This window comes from Ammodytes marinus (assembly GCF_949987685.1).
Source record: "Ammodytes marinus genome assembly, chromosome: 11".
NCBI classification, from domain to species: Eukaryota; Metazoa; Chordata; class Actinopteri; order Uranoscopiformes; family Ammodytidae; genus Ammodytes; species Ammodytes marinus.
This window is the reverse complement of record NC_137215.1, coordinates 13913381-13927954: the sequence shown is the minus strand read 5'-3', so window position 1 is coordinate 13927954 and position 14574 is coordinate 13913381.

Below are 14574 nucleotides of genomic sequence, written 5' to 3'. Positions count from 1 at the left end.
AATCGGAGTTTATTATACCAACACTTTTGCTCATGACATATGCTATTTTTTGAAAGATTAAAATGTATAAACTTCAAATGTATGCCTGATTAACCAAAAACAGATTACATGGGCTTTCCGGTTAATCTTGTTCATTTTTTTTTACTAATCTATCTGTGAGTAATCCCTATCAACTGTGTAGCCTTTTATTGCCTTTTTGAAAAGACTTGTGTTCGCTGCTTTTGTTAGTGCTGCCAAATTAGTTCATGCAACAAACAGTTGCCAGTATTGTTTTCAGGTTCATGCCTGGGCGAACGGTCAACCCAGCTCCTTTTAAGTCTGTGGTCGTGTGGCGCCCTCAGCCGGCGATTCCCACACCCTACCTGTTTGATGTAAGGATTTTGACCAAAAGATTGCAGTCGAGGTAACTTTTCATATTTAAAACAATTCGTTTTTTTAAATAAACTTTTGACATAATCATTATAATAAATAGCCATTTTTTTCTAATTAGTAGTGTTAGACTCCTAAACGCTGTTATTTCAACCTCTCAGAGTTTAGAGTTTACACAGTGACTACACCGTTGATGAGGAATTCAAGACTGAAAGAAGATAAGGGAGATTAGTGAATAGCTCAGCGATTGTGACATCCCAATCAAAGGAGCAACTGAGTGGATCATAGGCTCAGAAGCAAACGACTGATCTTTCCTCACAAATCAACTGACATAATATTCATTGTCATACCTAATGGCTCCTTTGGACACTTGTATCATTCGAACAGTTTTAAAGAGCACCTACTACATGAATCCAGTTCATCAGCTGTGTTTTCAAATAATCCGTGCAAAAGTCAGCAGCATTACCAAAAAACTGCTGCTGATTCACTTGATTAATTTGCAGTTTATTGAAGTTATATGTATTTGTTATTTATTTATAATGTAGTTATATGCCATACAAATATTCCTATTTAGCTGTATTTTTAACAGAGAGAAACTCATGGAGTAGTTTCTCTCAAAACAACAGTATTTGTGTTCTACGCACTTTTCGGAAAGGCAAGTTTATATATATAGCACAATTCAGACATACAATCATTCAAATTGCTAAAAATACATAAAGAAAATAAGCCACCTGACAATATTGAAAATTGCATTTAAAAGATAGTCAAAGAAAAGTGAAAAAAGGGCAGACAAATTGTTAAGAAATTCAAAGTAATTGCATTGAAAAGACAATGAAAACAAACAAATAAAATTGACAGGTAGTTGAGCTGTCCCAGACGACCTGACAGGTCTGAATGGTTCATATTGTAGCAGCAAATCTCAAATATATTTTATCCCTAAACCATACAGTGCTTTATAAACCAAAATCATCATATTGAAATCAATTATTTGAATGAAAGAGAGCCAGTGCAAAGACCTCAGAAAAAGAGTGATGTGGTCCACTTTATTGGTCTTAGTGAGGACGCGAGCAGCAGCGTTCTGAATCAGCTGAAGCTGTCTGAGTGATTGAGAAAGACCTGCACAGACACTGATACAGTGGTCAAGTGGTCAAGTTTTTCCAAAATCCTGCTGAGTCCATGACTACACCAAGACTTCTGGATTGGTTAGGATTATTTTGTGGCATCTTTGATGCTCCATCAGACAGTTTGGATATACAGAGATGAAACATTGGAGAGAGGGGAACGACATGCAGAGAACAACCACGGGCTAGAATCGAACCGGTGGTCTGCTGTTTCTGAGGACTATTCTGAGCCATGATTCTGAGCCTCTATTGGGGGGCGCTCTAACCACTACACCACAATCAGCTTTTTTTCATCCTGTTTTTTAACAGTGGACTCTAGACAATTATTTTCGGTAACACTTTACAATAAGGTACACAAAATTGTATTAGCTACTACATAGAATGCATGGCCCTCTCTGAGGATTCGGAATCTCAGATAGAGGAGCGTGAGTATCTGTTTATTGGAATAATTACTCATCTTTGAAGCAGCTGATAATGCACACACTTATTTTGTATGTCATACCTTGCAAGCTGCAAAGTTGGGTCGTTAACTTATTTTCTTTCTCTTTTTTTAAAGATAAACTCCATCTGTTATGATCTCCAAATACCTCAAATAATTTTAGTGCGCAAAATCTCATTGTAATTTGAGAAATCATGACATATAGACTGCCACCGTGTGGTAGAAACATGAATATTCACCATTAAAAGGAGCACGCTTTGGCTGCAGTCCTGTACCATCTTAGCCTGGTGCTACCAGACCGGGCGGGTGGAGCCAGGCTAGTACCATCTTATGTTCTAAACAAAATAAAACATACTTTTATAAATATGCCATATATGTATAAGGCGAAGTCACATCATTTCACTGCATTTCAAAACATCTACTTATTCCTTGTTGGGAAGACAAACCTGTCTTTGACTTGAAATTGAGCTTGGTTACTATATGCATATGCACTTAAAACATGTTGAATGTCACCAGATTATTATGTTATTAAATCATTTCCTCAAGTTGCATTTTTTATATTTGAGAACTCTGTTACCATAAGAAGCAAAACTAGGTGGGTACAATATTTAATTTAACTTGTGTCTGGTTTCTGTCAGTGTGTGTGTTGTTTTTGTATCCTTATGCTGTCCTAATATTTGCTTTATATTCTGCATGTACTTCATGCAACAGCAATTTTCCCTCAGGGTATTGAAGGGTCATTCATCCAAAGCTCCCCTGTGTATATACACAGTTAATGAGTCCACACACAGTCAGCCTCTCATTCATCATCAGTGGAGTAAACAGACAGATTCCCTCTCATTTTTCTGTTTCCCAGCTATGGGAGACAGATACTCATAATATCCTAATTTCACAGTGATATCATATGACATATATGTTAAGTGGTCTAATCCTTCAATAAAGGCACCACAACGTGTTGCTTTCAAAGCACATCATGTATGGTTCATATGCAACTTATATAACTGTCAAGTGGAACTGAAAGTCGACTTTCGCAGCTCAATTGAAGCTTAAGATATTTACAGATTCATACAACTTCAATACCCAGATTTTTTTTAGTGAGGGGGTGAAGTTCAAGGGACTATACAACAGTTGATTCAACTCTGTGTGGAAAAAACACAACAGGCATAAATGACAATTCAGATTTTTTATGTTTTACGGAGCTGAGAGGATAAATACAATAATAAAATAATTTAAGTTATCTAGACGCATGTGTGTGTAGTCTACTGTTGGCTAACATAAAAGAGACATATCATATTTGAACGATTTAAGTCTAATACATTTTTAAGCACAGAACATGCTCTTCAAAAGGATTAATACAATGAAATTATGTAGCCTATAATATTCATCGATATTAGAGATGTGATATTAATCTAATAAATCCCATTAAGAGGAACTGGCCTGGCGAGACTGCAATTTTGTAACGTTGTAGCCTAGTGTTTGGAAATGAATAATTAAAATATTCACACTAAATCCACCGTGTCACAAACCTTATTTTCTCTATACCTTCTGATTATAATCGATCCTCAAACCAGCCTGTAGGCGCATTTTATTAAGTGGACTGATGTTGTGCAGTAGCCTAGTCTCTTGGACATATTAGCCTCGTTTGAGAAGGAGCCGTCTTGCTCAGACCTGCGCAATTATGACGCGCGTCTTGCTGAGCGCACAGCAAAAATGCTTCAAAAATGCTGTGCGCTCAGCAAGATGCGCGTCATAATTGCGCAGGTCTGAGCAAGACAGCTATTATTCAAACGAGGCTGTTGATATTTGGTACAGACCCGTTGTGAGCATGCGCGTTACAACATCCGGATAATCGGGAGAAATGTTGCGTCATGGTTTCGTCAATGAAACGTTACGATGTAACCATTTTTTGGTCAAATAATAGTTAAAATAGTTTCGTTGAAGGGGTCGTTGACGGTGACCAAAGATATTACCAGATAGTTATATAAAAAATAGTAAAACAGGCCCTATCACAGCTATAATGTAGGAAACACTAACCCTCCTCCGGTTTGACAGGTGTAGGCCTATTTCAGTTGGGGGAAACCCCAAACTGTAAGGATGGAGCATAGTCTTGCCCTCTTGCCCTATAATCTATGCATTCAGGAACACAAGTGTGTCTGTTAACCTTTGACGTGTCATTCAAGTTTGGAATGAATGCTTAGTAGATTCAAGTTAGCCGGTTAGCTAGTTCATTAGCTGTTCGACTAAAAGTTTCAAAGTTGTCGTGTTTGGGATGCTGAATGAGTTCAGACTAGCTACCTGCTACTAAAGGAAACTAATCTAGTTGATGCTCAAGTTTCATATGGAGTTCTCCAATCAGCTGAAGGTAAGATGGTTGTATTTTTAAATGAGTAGTATCGTATCATATTTGTGTGTATATGTAAGCTCTGCTATTGCCCCATTAACAATCCGATATGTTCTTACACATGGAGGCCTACCTATGTTTTACAACTAGGCCCTATAAACTTTTTTTTTTACCTCTGACCTAAAGCTGCATGCCACTTTATGAAGACTTGCGTATAATGCCTATCGTATGCATGTTTGCTACCCTGCAGCCTATAGGCCTACATGAATTGTGTAGGCTTACCTACGTGTTGATTTTCTGTTTCCTGCATGGCTTATTGAAATGTTTGCTTTTTGCTGTATAGTTGTGTTATTGTTTTACTGTTTCTTGTTGCTGTCATGGCATTGTCTTTGAAATAGACTTTGTGTTTTGTTGTTGGGCTGTATTTCAGTGTCTTGTAATTGTTTTATAAATGTTATCATGTTATAACCTATATTTAAAAACATTTTGCCAACAGACTCAATGGAAAAAAGATAGTCAGCCGAAATATTGATTTAGGTTTGCTCCTGCAAACCCGTTGTGATTGGTTACCTTCCTTTCAGAACATTTCCAGCAGCGCACGGGGAGATTTCGGAGAGAGGAAGGTGGGGGCATGGCCGGAGCTTGCCTGAGCAGCATTAACATACATGGAAACATCTGGGGACATGACGACACGATACCCGGAAATTTGAACAAGTGAATTCTCGACCGGATGCCCTAGTGTTTAGTGCTCTGCATAACCACCCCAGACGGTAAGCAGGGAATACGTCTAAATGCATGTACGTAATTATTTGATACGTTAGTATGGTTAAACATGACTGTACATCATTATAACAACGTTTATAGGTCATAAAAGTCGAAAAGTATCATAGGTCCTCTTTAACTGAAAAATTAATAAGGAAATCAATAAATTATAAAACTGATAAATAGATAATTCGTTATATGAATTACAGTATATTTTTCTCAAGTCTAGCTGACTTTGTTGCAGCTCTTTATTATAACACAATCAAAGGTGTATTTTCTCATTGCACTGCAGTATAATTAAATAGCGTAACCTGGTTTGCCGTTGTTTTGATAGTTTTGCACGTCACCCATGCAATGTGGAAGTTGGATTATCATAGCCGCCATAGATTTCCCACCCTATCTTTCTCTCTCCCTCCCATAATGTTCACTCATGTTAATCACTTTTAATTGACGTGTCTGCTTTGAGATATATGAGGTGTTGGTGTTGGCTTTCAATTGTGAGATTTTTTTTTCAAATTGTTTAAAGATCTCCTATTATACTACTTTTCTGGTCTTAATTTCTTGTTAAAAACTGCTATAGAGCAACCTGACACGAATCACATCACAAAAAACCATGTAGATTTTCGGGACACTCTTCCTCTCACCCTAGCGCGCACAGCAGTAACTCTCCACACTCGGCTTTGTGCTTCTCCCCTACCCCCCCCCCCCCCCCCCTCCCCCTCCTGCAAACCCCCCTCCGTTGTGATTGGTTACCTTCCTTCCGGAACAATTTCAGCAGCGCGCGTCATTTCTCGACCGGCTGCCCTAGTGTTTAGCGCTCTGCACAGCCACCCCAGACGGTCAGCAGGGAATACGTCTAAATGCATGTACGTAATTATTTGATACGCTAGTATGGTTAAACATGACCATAAATCATTATAACAACGTTTATAGGTCATAAAAGTCGAAAAGTATAATAGGTCCACTTTAAAGGATCTTACTCGATACTCTGATATAAAGATTACATTTAGTATGACATTTAGAAGCATTTCCTCCCAGCACATTTAAATCCAGTACAATCCTGCATCCCTGAGTTAATTGGTGGCACTGCTACAGTCAACAGACGACGGATGCTTTTTTCGTCTTAATTGTACCATACACCCAAAGTATGGGGCCTAAAGGAAGTTATGAAGAAAAGCATTGGAAAGTATATTCCCAAAAAGACTCCCTATTGTATCCTGGGGTTGGTTTGAGTCAGGGGTCACCAACACAGTGCCCGCGGGCACCAAGTAGCCGCAAGGACCATATGAGGCGCCCTCAGACCTGTTCTAAGAATAGCATAATAATCTGTTTCCCACCTTTTTTAAGTCATTGTTGATCATTATTGTGAGAAATCATTAACATGATCAGTGTCTTCACATATATGAATATCATTAATCATTAATAATAATAATAATAATAATAATAATAATAATATATAACTAAAGGCGAACTGAGCAAATTTGTTATTTCAGAAGAGTGTATCAAACTGGGTGCCCTTCGTATGACGTAGTACCCATGAAGTAGCCCTCAGGTTCAAAAAGGTTGGTGACCCCTGTGTTGTAAGCCTTATTCAAAGCAGACTTTTTGACTTGACATAGTAGGGGAAAGCAAAGTGTTTTTTTAAAGCATGCAGGAGAAATTGAAGTCGAATAATGGCGTCTGTAACACTGTTGTTTCTTATAAAAATTGTCATGTCATACATATCAGTAAGTATTACGTTGATCTGTTTCTCAAACTATGCAATGTTGGGTCCTGGAATTTAATCGAATTTGGCCTGAAATTGTGTAGAGTATAATGTTAAATGAAAACTACGTGCAGCATGTGACAGATTAGCCTGAATGGTGTCTCTCTAACGTTGGAGCCATCATTGTTAACTCAAACTTAGAAGCTTCTGAAAAGGGGAAAAAAATGGGGAATGCTGAGTGGAAACATAATTTTAGTTTTCTGTCCTACTGACTTAATGAGTGATTTTATTATATTGTTAAAAGTATTATTATTTTATAACAAAATGTATTGATGTTTTCTTGAGTTTTTGCCTTTCTGGTGTGCCTTTCACTTAAAACCTTCATATTTAGATCTAGTGCGGAGGATTGGGTTTGCGGCTCCGACCTCTATGTGTTGAAACAGCCCCAGTCAAAACAGTATACAAAAGATTTTAAAGGGGGCAATTTGTCTCTAATTCAAACCACACTGCACCGCAATCCCCCCTCATAGAGACCCCATCTGAGTATCACAAAACATTCATCAGCCCTGACTTCTGACTCCGTGACCTCTCTGCATCCCCCCGGCCAATCAGAATCAAACCAGACAGCGTCACTCTGTCTGTAACTTTTCTACATGTACATAAAAGCCAAAGCCTCCTTTCCCTTCAAGAGTGCTTACTCCCCCCCCCCTCCCAAAGCCCCTCTTCCTCCCTTCACCCCCTATCACAACACTCCACATCCAGGTGATAAATGAGGTCGCCCCAGTGTGTGGTATCAGGTCAAAGGTCGACCTAACAGTTCTTGTGGGGTTTTGAGGGCAAATTGAAGTCATGGGGACGTTGGGTTACCAGTCTGGTCAAACCTCTGCCTTGCTTTATTGCTTTGTGGCGTCACCATCACAACTCTGCACCAGTATGTTCCAGCAGAGGGTGACAGAGACTCACTGCTGCTGGGTAGCCTACTGCCCTAATCATCAACATGGGTTGTCAGATAGTAAAAGAGAGTATGGTGCACTTCTTTGTATTTATTAAAAGAAACGTTAAAACTGCAGATTTTGCACATTTCATCTGATAAGCCCCTTCACTTGAACTATATTCATTTAAAGTATACACGTTTTATGTTCTGAGAAGACATATGTAAAAATCCATTTTATTCTAGTAGATTATTGGACAAGGGAGCGCAAAGGATTGGTGAATTTGCAGGTCAATTGACGGAAAAAAAGTATCTATGCATAAACATGTCAATTGCATAGAACAATTATCCAGTGACTTTATATTTTACTTATATTTCACCTTTTTATTTGACTAATGATTAATCAATACAACAAATGAGCATTATTTGCAGATCTGTTGCTCTAGGACACCATATTTTTCTCTTCTTGCTGTATTAATAACCAACATATTGTTGTATAAACCTAACCAATGGGACAGCAGGTCAGAAAAATCCTTATGTTTAATATGTGTGTGTGTGTGTGTGTGTGTGTGTGTGTGTGTAAGGTCAGCACTCGGGGTCATCAGTGTTTAGTCTGTGTTTTTCTCCTTCAGTGTGGCGACTCCAACTTTCTGTTCACATTACCTTGATTTATAGCTGTACCTTCTCAACAAGGAACCTCTTGCTGATGTTTAAAAAATATATATACACATACATGTACAGTAAATACACCTCCATGTTCAATATTCATCCTTCCTGTTTAATTTAAACAATAACACAATAAAACATAAAACAAAAGATGCCAATCAAAAATATATCATTGTGAAATTGATTTAGGTATGTAAGTGTATACACACATTTTAACTATAAAGAACTGACAACATGATGAAATACTATTTGGAAAAAGGCCCTTGTATGTAAGATATAGAGATCATATCCAAAAGACAAACAATAAGCAAACATTGAGATTGTGAAAAACATGATTCTAATTTGGTAGATTTAAAAAAGGCCCTGATCTGACTGGTGTCATCCTGGGACTGTAGTTGTGACAAAAGAGGCAACTTTCCTAACATTACATATTCTTAAGCCAAAATAAAATACTTACACATGGCTCTAAACCCTCACTTAGCAACTAATGTCTATAGCTAAGCCCCCAAAAGCTAGCAAGAGTACTATCAAAACACACTGACTCTCACACACAGCTTGGCCTCCGTGGCTCCAGCAGGCGTAGTAATGGTTCTGGGAGCCAGACTCTGTCTCCGTCGCCAGGCCCCGGCTCCAGCCGCTGCTTTCGCGACAGCAATTTCCTAAAGAATCCGCAGCAAGCGCAACACTTCTCCTTTTATTTTTACAAAAACACCACTGGCCTCCCCCAACAACGCACACGCACGCACGCACGCACGCACACACGCACGCACGCACGCACGCACACACACACACACACACACATACACATTCAGCACAACCACTTCTGAGAAACAGAACAGTCACTTGCAATTACAACTCATCCAAGAGTATGATATACAGTCCTGTCAAATAGCCAGCAGGCACACAAGGGAAGCAGAGGGTCATTTCTTTCCTATGTCTGACCATACTCAGTGGGTCTGTCTCTGCCTTGTTCGTAGACACATATCTTCTCTTAGATACACACAAAAACACTTTTGACAAACAATTCATGAGCCCCATTTATTGATCTTCTATGAAACATGGTCTTTAATTGTTCAACTAGTTGTTTGTTGTAAACCATGTTGAGCTCAATTTCTCCCATGGCTCGGTAAACTACTTGCCCTAAATGCCTCTGAAATTTTCAATCCATTTCAGTTGAACCAATTGCCTTCTCTTATCGTTTGTGTCCTGAAGAAGTAAAATTACCCAAAATCTAAATGTTGTCCTTTTGTTGCCTGATAATTCTCTCACAACCCCTTAAAATTAATCCTGTGACCCTTTTAGGGGGTGCTGGCCCCGAAATTGGGAACCTTTGCCCTAAATCAAGCACTTTTGGAGACCCACGCTTAATCTCTCCCCCTCCCCCCAAATCTGTTAATAGGCTGCAATGAAAGCAGTGACAAGGTTGAAATATGTCTATGGAGTCTAATGATGCATTTTCCGTACTGTCATTTTTATCGGCACAAATGGTAATTAAAGTACTATTCAAATAATATACAATAGCTTATCTGCACTGATGGACAGTCCCATCACATGTAGGCTATCAGGTTACACACATCAGGAGGCCCTGACAACATTTGCAATTATTCATAACAGATCTGACATAAACAGCTTATCATCTCTGTCTAAAGCCTGCAGTAAACAAATCCACTGGTGATCAACCAACCTGACTTAATCTCCCACTTAGATTTCCAAACAAATGCACACACACACACACACACACACACACACACACACACACACACACACACACACACACACACACACACACACACACACACACACACACACACACACACACACACACACACACACACACACACACACACACACACACACACACACACACACACACACACACACACACACTCACACACACACACACACTCATACACACACACACACACACACACACGCTTCACAGATCTTAAGTCTTTGGTCCGTCAGCAGAGAACAAGCAGAAGTTTATGAGATTAGACGTTTGGCATCAACTATCAAAGCGACCAACAGCAGAAACAGTGTTCTTTAAAGAGGGATCTGTGAGTCTCCAACCATGTGTGTGTGTGAGAGTGAGACAGAGTGGGGGTGGGTGTGTGTGGCCCCATCTAAAAAACAAGCACCAACAGCCCCTTTGTTGGCGAGTTGCTCCAGGAGAGCGTGTTGATGGAACCGCATCGATGTTGGGATTAGGGCACGCCTCCGTGATCAAGTGCTCAAACGCTAGATAAGAGCAATAGAAACACCCTTTTATCCTGACTAACCCTTTTCCAAATAGGACGAGATCCTATACCAGGCTCACTGGAGGGCAGGAGGGCTTTAAAGAGGAGCTCAAAATTTACCCTCAATCTAGGATGTATACTATATGATTTATTTTATCAGAAAGAGTTTGTGTACAAATAGAAATGTAAAGGACTGAAAAAAATATTGGATGACTTCAATTGATGCTCTCATTAAAGGAATGGTTTGACATTTTGGTAAATATGCCTATGTGTATCTTGCGAAGAGAAAGTTCTCCGTTATATCTTGTTTGTTTAATTCATAAAACGTCTATTCACAGTTTTCTAACCATTTCTGGGCATTTTCCCCTACCTTTGGATGGAGGCAGGCAGGGTAGCCTTTTCTCCCTGTTTCTTGTTTTTAATTCATGCATAGCGTTTGCTCACTACATCTTTATTTACCATATAGAGTGGTATCTTACTCTTAACAAGTAGTAATTCCAGATGTTTTTGTCATCATTTATTTTGATTAATCATTGCGCTTTTCAGTGATCTCTTGGTACTGAAGACAACTGTAGGTCAATCAAATATAGGCCTACTTTGCAATTGTACAGCTCCTCTTTTTTAAGTAGACAATTGCAAATTGTATGAGTAAACGTACCTGTCAATAAACTTGATTTTAATTTCACACACTTATATTCATCTAGCAGTAGTAAACCCACCAGCTCCCAACAGTCCCTTCCCTTTTCAGAGACTTACTTAAACATCAGATGTGATTTACTCCTTGATCTCCATTGACTTGTAGTCAATAACTTTGATCCCTTCCCTGTTGATGCTGTGAGAGGTTTTGGTGGAGTGTTCACAGACAGCTGAGGTACATTTGGTTCAGTATCTTTTCCGGTGGTTCTTGCCGTTCACTGACGCAGTGTACGTACCTCCGCAAAATTTTCATTTCCCTTCAGTTGTCAGTCTGGGTCTGTGGTATATTTGTGGGTTTTCTTCCGTCCAGATTTTTGAGGGTCCAATCAGCATATAGAGGGAGTGGCTGAGAACAACGATGTGCGCCAGTTTCAGTTGTAGTCAGAAGCCTGCACATGACATACAGTGTAGTGTGAAAGTTTGTGAACCCCTTGAGCCTTTTGGAATTTTATGTATTTTAACCATTATTAATTCATTTTTATCAATACCAGTATTTTTATATAAAATAACAGATGTTTGTTTATCAATTCAAATGTTTTCTTTTCCAGAAATCAACTGTTAAAACAGATAAAACAAATTATTTGACAAATGTATGTGCAAAAGTTTGTGAACCCTGAGCTGCATTGCTTAAATCGAGCAAGGTAAACACAATCATGTGGGCCAAATTGAGTGATGAAATAGACCATTGTAATGAGAGATCTTCAGGGAAGAAATTGGGCGGCACTAGATAAAACAAAGATAAAACTAGGTCAGTTTAGGCTCACCAAACTGAACCCATACAGGTCAGACATGCTCAAAGGGGAAAAAATCTCAGAGGATCTCAGGAATAGAGTTTTGATGTTGCACATTTGTCTGGGGACAGCTATAAATTCATATAAAAAAGTTTGAGCTCCATTGGTCCACCGTGAGGCAAATCATCTACAAATGGAGAGCTTTAAGAGTGACTTAACATCTGCCTAGAAGTGGACTTCCTTCAACAATATCCTCAAGCGCCACAAGAAAAGGGATTTTTCAGGTAAAAGCCAACCCAACCATTACATCTGGAGATTTGCAGACCATTTGCCACCACCGTTCTTCACTTTGGAGAAGGTTCTCTTGGTGGTAGGCAAAGTTGCGTTTTTGCCCAAACATGGCGGTTTTGGTTGTGACCAAACAGTTCAATTTTGGACAAATCTGCCCACAGAAAAGACTTCAGGTATCTCCAGGTGCTCTCTGGCAAAGTTGTGACACGCACTTTGTTCTTTTTTGAGAGTAGAGGCTTCTTCAGCAACCCTCCCTTGAAAGCCATGTTGACTTATTCTTATTCTTATTGTGGAACCATGCACATCTGTCCCAGATGCTGCAAGAGAGGTCTGCAAATCACTAGATGTAATGTTTGGGTTGGCTTTTAACTGAAAAATAACTTTTTTGTGGTGCTTATGGATATTTTTGAAGGAAGTCTACTTCTAGGCAGATATTCAGTCACTCTTAAAGCTCTCCATTTGTAGATGATTTGCCTCACGGTGGACCGATGGAGCTCAAACTTTTTTTTAATTAATTTATAGCTGTCCCCAGACAAATGTGCAGCATCACAACTCTATTCCTGAGATCCTCTGAGATTTTTTTCGCTTTTAGCATGTCTGACCTGTATGGGTTCACTTTGGTGAGCCTAAACTGACCTGGTTTGATCTCTGTTTTATCTAGTGCCGCCCAATTTCTTCCCCAAAGATCTCTCACTACATTGGTCCATTTCATCACTAAATTTGGCCCATCTGATTGTGTTTACCTGCTCCATTTAAGCAATGCAGCTCAGGGTTCACAAACTTTTGTAGATTCAACATTTGTCAAATAATTGGTTTTATCTGTTTTAACAGTTGATTTCTGGAAAATAAAAATGTTGAATTGATAAACAAACATCTGTTATTTCATATAAAAAATACTGGTATTGAATTTTTTTTATTAATAATGGTTAAAATAAATAAAATTCCAAAAGGCTCAAGGGGTTCACAAACTTTCACACAGCACTGTACGTCACAACCAAACGTTATGCGATTGGTTATGGCAGATCCAGAGTGGCCCTGGGCAGATCCAATAGTTTTAAACTTCAACAGACACCCGCCTTCAAGTGAGGTAACGTTTGTCAATTGAGCGATTCCAGACTTTCTGTACAAATGAAATGAATTACGATGGTCTGGTAGGACCAGGCTAGGGTTCTTGTCTTTATAGTGCACAACAAAACAAATCTTATGCTGCAGTACTGAATAGTTTATGGTAAGTGCTGAGTCTTTTTGACTTGAAGATGTTTTGATGTCTCCCATCTTTTCACAGGAATTATTCTTGAATCCGTACTAGGCTAAGATTAGGAAATTATTGCAATACGATTGTTTTTGATGTTAAAGTAAACCAATGATGAACAATGAACCCCAGACTCTAGTGTTGCAGTCAAACACCATACACCTCCAGACCGCTTTTCTGGATGTCAAACTGTTTCCTACTTTGACTGAATGTAGACCGCAAATTTGAAGGTGTTGGTCATACATAAAAAAACAGGTGTTACCATTTTAAGATGTATCCTGTCCAAGCGTGGCAGTAGAGCAGCCAAATGCAGTTTGTTGGCGCGCAAATCTCGTAATTTAGAACTTTTTAAACCACTACCTTTCTTTTTAGGTGTAGGTGAGAAATGATAGTAGGGAGACGCACAATCGATTAAAGGCATTGGTGTGTGGGTTAGTTTTTTTCCCTTTGCAGGACAAAATAAATGACAATAAAAAACTGCAATCCATTCCCAACTTTAGGTCCCTCTGTCTCGCTCTCTCTCTCTCCATTTTAATTTTCACCCCTAGTTTCGCACGTTTGGGCCACAAAGCTGCTGAAATTGGATGTTAAAATACCTTTGCTTTAGCAACCTGTCAGCTTCAGGCTGACGTGTGAAAAGGTAATACAAGCTAGCCTCCCCCCCCCCCCCCTCACGGCTGCAATAACTGCACCAAATTCACACTGTCCTCCTCAAACCATCCAAAGCCATAGAAAACCACAACCCAAGTGCTTTAACACTTCATTAGAGAAAAAACATCCTGCTAGTAGTTCATATTGGTAACACTTAAATAAGAGGATTTGCCCTATATGTCAAAGAACAGGGAGTAAAAAACATTAAATGTGATACATTTATTTCCCAATGGCATCACATCTGTTCTAAGTAATCCACAGGGTCGGACCATGAACATTAATACCTTACAATTGTATGCTGTATAGTAACACTTCCAATGAATGTTTAAAATGTAAGGCATTTTAGAGGCTTGAAAAGGTAATTGATTAATCAGCAATTTGG